Genomic DNA, 7,352 nt, shown 5'->3' with positions numbered 1-7,352 from the left:
GGCATTGAGATGGAGATCTCTGGGAGATTTTCACCATTTGATATTATGTGGAGCTGGGAGGTCTCTTGTGGACCAGTGTCCTGGACTTGACTCTCCCATCTCAGAGGCACAGCCCTGATGCCTGGCTGCAGCACCAAGAGCCTGTCATCCACACGGCTCAGAATAAAAGGGAGAAAAGAAGGGAAAAAAGAAAGAATAAAATAAAATATAGTTATTAATATAAAAAGTAATTATTAGGAATAATTTTTTGAAAAGTAAAACAAAAACACGGACAGACAGAACCCTAGGAAAAATGCTAACACAAATCTATACAGACAAAATCACACAGAGAAGCATACACATACACACTCCCAAAAAGAGAAAAAGGGAAAAAATATATATATATATATCATGCTCCCAAGGTCCACCTCCTCAATTTGGGAAGATTCGTTTTCTATTCAGTTATTCCACAGATGCAGGGTACATCAAGTTGATTGTGGAGATTTAATCTGCTGCTTCTCAGGCTGTTGGAAGAAATTTCCCTTTCTCTTCTTTGTTCGCACAGCTCCTGGGGTTCAGCTTTGGATTTGGACCCGCCTCTGTGTAGGTCACCTGAAGGCGTCTGTTCTTAGCTCAGTCAAGACAGGGTTAAAGGAGCAGCTGATTCGGGGGCTCTGGCTCACTGACGCTGGGGAGAGGAAAGGGTACGGAGTGCGTGGGGAGCCTGTGGTCACAGAAGCCAGCATGACGTTGCACCAGCCTTAGGTGTGCCGTGCCTTCTCCCAGGGAAGTTGTCCCTGGATTACAGGACCGTGGCAGTGGCGGGATTCACAGGCTCCCGGGACGGGAGGTGTGGATAGAGGTCTGTGCTTGCACACAGGCTTCTTGGTGGCTGCAGCAGCCGCCTTAGCGTCTCATGCCCGTCTCTTGGGTCCGTGCTGATAGCGGTGGCTCGCGCGTCTCTGGAGTCCCTTTAAGTGGTGCTCTTAATCCCCTCTCCTTGCGCACCAGGAAACAAAGAGGCAAGAAAAAGCCTTTTGTCTCTTCGCAGCTCCAGACTTTTTCCCCAAATACTTCTGGGCTAGCTGTGGCACACTAGTCCTTTCAGTCTCTGTTCACGCAACCAACCCCAGTCTTCCCCCTGGGATCCGACCTCCAAAGCCCGAGCCTCAGCTCCCAGTCCCAACCTGTCCCTGTGGGTGATGAGACAGCCTTGGGCTGGTGCGTGCTGTTCGGCACCGATCCTCTGTGTGGAAGTCTCTCCACTTTGCCCTCCACACCCCTGTTGCTCTGCTCTCTTCCGCGGCTCTGAAGCTTACCCCGTCTGTCACCCACAGTCTCCACCTGCGAAGGGGCTTCCTACTGTGTGGAAATTTTCCTCCTTCACAGCTCCCTCCCACTGGTGCAGGCCCTGTCCCTATTCTTTTGTCTCTGTTTTTTCTTTTCCCCTTCCCAGGTACGTGGAGAGTTTCTTGCCTTTTGGGAGGTCTGAGGTCTTCTGCCAGCATTCAGTAAGTGTTCTGTAGGTGTTTTTCCACATGTAGATGTATTTCTGATGTATTTGTGGGTAGGAAGTTGATCTCCACGTTTTACTTTTCTGCCATCTTGAAGCTCCTCCAGAACTTGGGTTTTTAATGATGGCTTTGAGGCATCATACTTTTGGGGACCTCTTGTTAGGTTAGATGATAAGTTTACCTTATGGTGTAGGTCATGTGGCATTGGGAATTCTGTCAGATTCTTCTGTGAAGCTGCAGAGTGGGCAGTAAGCCCCACAGGTACTCAAAATGGATGCTCTCCAGCATGTGGCAAAATTTCACACAATTTCCCTGTGTATGTGTAATTCTGAATCTATACATGTGTACATGCATACAGTCACAGCACACACACACACACACATCCCTAAGGCCACACCTTTACCTCTTTTCATTCTCAGTTTAGCTATTTTGATAATCTCTGCTTACAACTGTTAATTTCAACATATATAGTTATTCAATACTTAACATTATAAACATATATTTAACTCCAAATTGAATGAGACATTGTGCCTGGTACTCTATGGGGAAGTAGAGATTGATAAATCTTTTCACAAAAGCTTTTCCACAATCTTCATTAGCATTAGAAATAATCAAATTTAGTCAAGAGTAAAGAATAAAAACACTTATTTACAAAACACCATCCAGCTTTGGCAGGCAGGGAGGGTGAGTGGTTAATGTTTTATTTGTACATGTAATTGGAGATACAGGAAGCAGTATGGCAAAAACAAATGAATACTTATCATTAGAATTGCAAAAGAAAAGTGAGTAGTAAACTACTATGAGAGAAAGGAACTTTAAGTCACCATACAATGAGAAGAATCTCATCTTTTATAAGTACTAGTAGAGGAGGAGGTTTGACTTACTTGCAGGATTATGGAAGAAGTTCCTCAGGAAACATGTTGGTTCATGAGTATGAAGAGGTATACTACAGAAAGATGTGAGGAGACCCCAGTGTTAGGAGGGGACATGGAGAAGTGCAGATAAGGAAAAAGAAAAATTAGGCAGAATGTCTTTGCTCAAGGGTCCCTATAAAAATGTATTTTTAAAAAATCTGAGTAAGCATATATTGTAATTCTTTCCTGTGACTATAAAAGTATAATGGACAGTATTAGAAATCAATTATGCTGTAAACATATAAGAATATCTTTTCATTGTAGGCTTATACCTTCCTGCATCTATTATAATGTATATCACATTATAAAATTCTGTTTTTTTCCTTGTTCCATTTTCTGGTTCCTAGTTGTTCACATTCTGGAAGAAGACAAAGGCCTTTAGAGATCCATCAATCCAATCCTTTTTATTACACAGTAAAGGAGAGTAAATTGCTTGTCCATGGTCACATTCATCCTCAGTGGCAGGAATTGGACTAGAACAAGGTCTCCTGATCACCCATCAGGTGCTTTCATTACAACATGGCATGCTTAATATATCATCCTGTCCCTGCTCTGTACATGATGGTTCTCCCTCATTCTCAGCTGGGGCAGAATGGTTGTGAGGGAAAGGAGTCGGACTATTTGAGACCCCTCTGGCTTGCTATGAGTGTGGGGCACTAGAAGATGTGGCAATAAAACACATCTCCTACTTCTATTCCAAATCTAAAAATAAACACACATACACACATACACACACACACACACACGCACACACAGTCAGTCTACTCTGATCACCTAGCTGAGAAATATTTCCTGGATAGAGCGTTTTGTGTGAGAAGAATTTTTAAAGGCTGCCATAATAGAGGTTATTGATTTTAAAGGAGAATTTAAATTAATATTTAGAGATTTTAAAGGCCCAGGACACATACACCTTTCAGAAGCTCTTCAAATAAAGCCATAGTTACAGTTGATGACTGGCATGGAGATCTTCAGGCTCCAGGGAACATCTCAACAGCACTCATGGAGTCCCTAACCAAAACACTATCAAATGCGCTCCTAATCAGTGGTAGGAATTGCTTCCAAACATGCAAATTCAAGCAGAAAGGAAAACACATTTGATTGGATTCTTTTTAAAAGCCCTACCATTTTCACATCTACTTTTGGTTTCATATTTATCAGCACCCCCATTCTAAATGTTCTATTCTGACTATCCGTATTTCTGGGTGAAAATACCGGGGAAACTTTATTACAATATACAGGAGAGGCACCTCAAGAGGGAGGGTGGTCAGATCTCTCAGGGCCATTTTCTTCTGTGTGTCCTTTGAGAACAAAATGAAAGTGTTATCATATTTTAAAAATGTCTATCTTATAATCTTTCATTCAAGGTTCAGCACAAAGAATATGAATTTAAAATATCCTCTGTCATATTCATGAACTAAGAAAACTATAAGAGGAAAGTTCTTGAAGCTCTGACAATCTCAATTTTATCAAAATATCAAAAAGTATCACAATTCTATAGATTGTCCTGGAGAAATTTATCTTTCTTGTGCTCCATAGGTTTCTGTAGAGTAAGGTTTTCTTTTATTTAAACTTTTTCCTAGAAATTTGCTCTCTCAAGTGAAGAGATATCATTTGATTACAAACAAGAGCCAGCTGTGTGTTGTGTGTTTCATCTCAGGCAATAAATTGCCCTTGTACCATATTTCTTGTCTCTTTCCATATAGTTTGTTGTATCTTATACACAAACTCCTGAAAATTTCTTTCTACTTGTGTAGGAAAGCTATAACTTTCTTTCTCTAGGGCATTGATGGTTCACAGAGCAAAGAGAGTCCTTTCTCAGGGCAGGGGGTTGTTCAAGGGCCACATGGGGATATACAGATATACAACAAATACAGAGTTTTGTTTGTGCGGTCTGTCAATGGATTTCATTAGGGACATATAGAACTGGGACTTACTTACACCAGGTATCTTTTTAAAAGTTTTCAGTCAATAATGAGATTGACCAGGCAGATGCCTTACAGCATCATCTGAATTCTGTAAATGCTGTTTGCCACATTGCATCTCAGCAAAATTATTCCAGGTTTGAATGCAAAGTCACTTTGCAGCAGATTCTGGACTCTGAGAGCTTTGGCTATGTCATCTTCAGCAATATCACAAATTTGAGGGAACACCTCTTCTTCTGCTTCCACTTCAGGCATATCTTCCACTCCCTCAGCTCCCTCCTGCTCTACTGTATGTATCTCTGTTGTATTGCTATGCTCAGCATCATCACGCAGGGATATTTCTTCAGATTTCTTGGAATCTGACTCATAATGTCTTTGATTTGTGTCCACACTGTGACATTTACCCTAAGAGAGAGAAAGAGAACAGGGATCTGTTTTGAGCTTCCCCATACCCATCATAAATATCAAAGTCAGAAGAAAGCTTTATTTATTTCCCAGCATTTATTTTCATTCCTGCACCAAGACAAGACTTCTGGGATTTAAGGATGTGAAGCCAGAATAGGTAGACAATTAGGACTCATTGCACTGGTACTCCATTCCGGATAACAGGTGCTACAAAAGCACTCAGGCAGGACACCTGGAAGGCGGGCGGTGGCGTGGCCCCGTGATTTTTTGTCTTCCTCTCCTACAGAGTGCTGTGTGACTTCCCTCAGACATCCAGAGGGAGAGGTGTGCAGTCCATGGTGTGCTGCAAATCCCGTACCCATGCCTACCATCCCTGCGTGAAAGTCTGGGGACCGCTGAGTCCCCTCATTTTGGAGACTCACTGACACTTAACCCTTGGAGGCTGGCCTCGCTGGCCCACGGCTCTGAGGGCCTGGTGCGACCCAGGTTGTGGTGCCATGGGTGGGGGTGGCCCCACCAGTCTTATTAATTTTAACTTCCATATTATTAGCTATCAATAATAATATGCTACTCAGCGGGGAAAAAAAAAGGAAACTACCTTTGACATAGCTCTAAGTGGAAATGATAGTGAAAGCTTTTGAATTTCCCCTGTTGCTGTGTATGAATGTGTGTGTGTTGAGTGAAAAGGAGAATGCAACTAGTGATAATTGCTGAATTATGATCTATGGGCAAAGTTTGGTGGTTTGATGTTCATGGAAGCTGGTATTGCATAACTCTTTGGGGGAAAATATATATGCACATACATATAAATATATATTGTGTAATATATACTTATTTATTATGTAATATTTTATATATACTTATATTCAGTATAACCATACGAAATTGTCATTTTTCAGGTCAAAAATGGTTAAATATCAGCAATTACATATGGTTATATTATGTGTGTATGTGTGTTTTAGGATGAACCCGAGAGAGAGAGAAAGAGGATGAGAAAGACAGAGACAGGGACAGGGACAGAGTAACAGAGAGTGAAGGATGTGTGTGTTTATGTGTGTATCTCACGGTAAAACTTATAAGTCATGGGCATCTGTTTCTAAGTAAGATTGTCCTATAACTATGAAGCTGATGCTAATTGTGGAGTTCACTTAGTCTCTCCATAAACCATCTCGGAAAAGTAGCTAACATTCTCCTTTCCACATATTTCTGAGAAAAGTAGTTGAACAAGCTTCTTGTTCAATCTCAATTTTAGAGTCTGAAAGCAATTGAATTCTGTATTACTTCCAGAATGATAAAGGAAACAACTCATCATCATCTTAAAAAAATTATAGTAGCCATTTGTATATTATAGTTAATCTCATGACTACAATTGAAAAATTAGTACTGGATTACAGAAATATGACCGAATCCTGTCAGTCATTTGATATGAAATCAGTCCCCAAGATTATTGTTTATTGTTGAGGTACTTGTTAGCCTTCTATTTCTCATGGACAATGGATCTTTCTAAAACCATTGTTGCTGTTTTAAAATGTTTCTTTGAGAGAGGACTGAGAATGCCTAGGTATAAAACGCACTTTTTTCTGCAGCAAGTTGCTCCTTCCTGTCTGTTTTAAGGGTTATTGAATTATCTTCATTAATATTCAGCTTATGTATTAACACTTGCTCTATGCAGGTACATGAAAAGCTGCTCAACATCACTAATTATTAGAGAAATGCAAATCAAAACAACAATGAGATATTACCTCACACTGATCAGAATGGCTATCATCAAAAACTAAAAATAGAGTACCATATGATCCAGCAATTCCACTGCTGGGTATACATCAGAAGAAAACAAAAACACTAATTCAAAAAGATACGTGCACCACAATGTTCATAGCAGCAGTATTTACAATAGCCAAGATATGGAAGCAACCGAAGTGTCCATCAACAGACTAATGGATAAAGAAGATTATATATATATATATATATATATATATATATATATATATATAATGAAACATTACTCAGCCATAAAACAGAATGAAATTCTGTCCATTGCAAAAATGCAGATGGATCTAGGGCGTATTATGCTTGCTGAAATAAGGCAGAAAAAGAAAGATTCTCTATGTTATTACTTATATGTGGAATCTAAAAAATAAAACAAACAAATGTATCTAACAAAACAGACTCACAGATATAAAGAACATACTATTGGTTAGCAGTGCGGAGAGGGAAAGGGAAGAGTGGCGAGATACGGGTATGGGATTAGGAGACACAAACTACTATGTTTAAAATAAATAAGGAACAAGGATATATTGTACAGTACAGGGAAATATAACCATTATTTTGTAATAACTAAATGGAGTACAACCTATAAAAATATTGAAACACTATCTTATACACCTGAAACTAATATTGTAAATCAACTATACTTCAATGAAAATGAAAGCATCAAAAGCAGATGCCAGCACATAAAGTTAGCTATGTGGTTTATTTGAGACAATAAAGTCCCGAGGTTGATTTTTTTTCTATGAATGTACATTTTTAGAAATAACAGTAGAATTTAATAACGTTGGGCTCAGAAGACCAAGGAATCTCTAATTCCTACCTTAGAGCATAGCTCTCCTCTCCACAAA

The 7,352-nt window shown here is 39.8% G+C and overlaps 1 pseudogene; it reads right to left on the bottom strand.

Moving 5' to 3' along the window:
• Window positions 1–4,011: 4,011 nt before the first annotated feature.
• On the bottom strand, window positions 4,012–5,146 carry LOC111169407 (TIR domain-containing adapter molecule 2-like; annotated as a pseudogene).
• Window positions 5,147–7,352: the final 2,206 nt, after the last annotated feature.

The sequence above is a fragment of the Delphinapterus leucas genome, chromosome X, assembly GCF_059928025.1.
Source record: "Delphinapterus leucas isolate spDelLeu-1000000601 "Yukka" chromosome X, BTC_Dleu_Yukka2, whole genome shotgun sequence".
NCBI classification, from domain to species: domain Eukaryota; kingdom Metazoa; phylum Chordata; class Mammalia; order Artiodactyla; family Monodontidae; genus Delphinapterus; species Delphinapterus leucas.
This window is presented reverse-complemented; position numbering and strand designations above follow the sequence as displayed.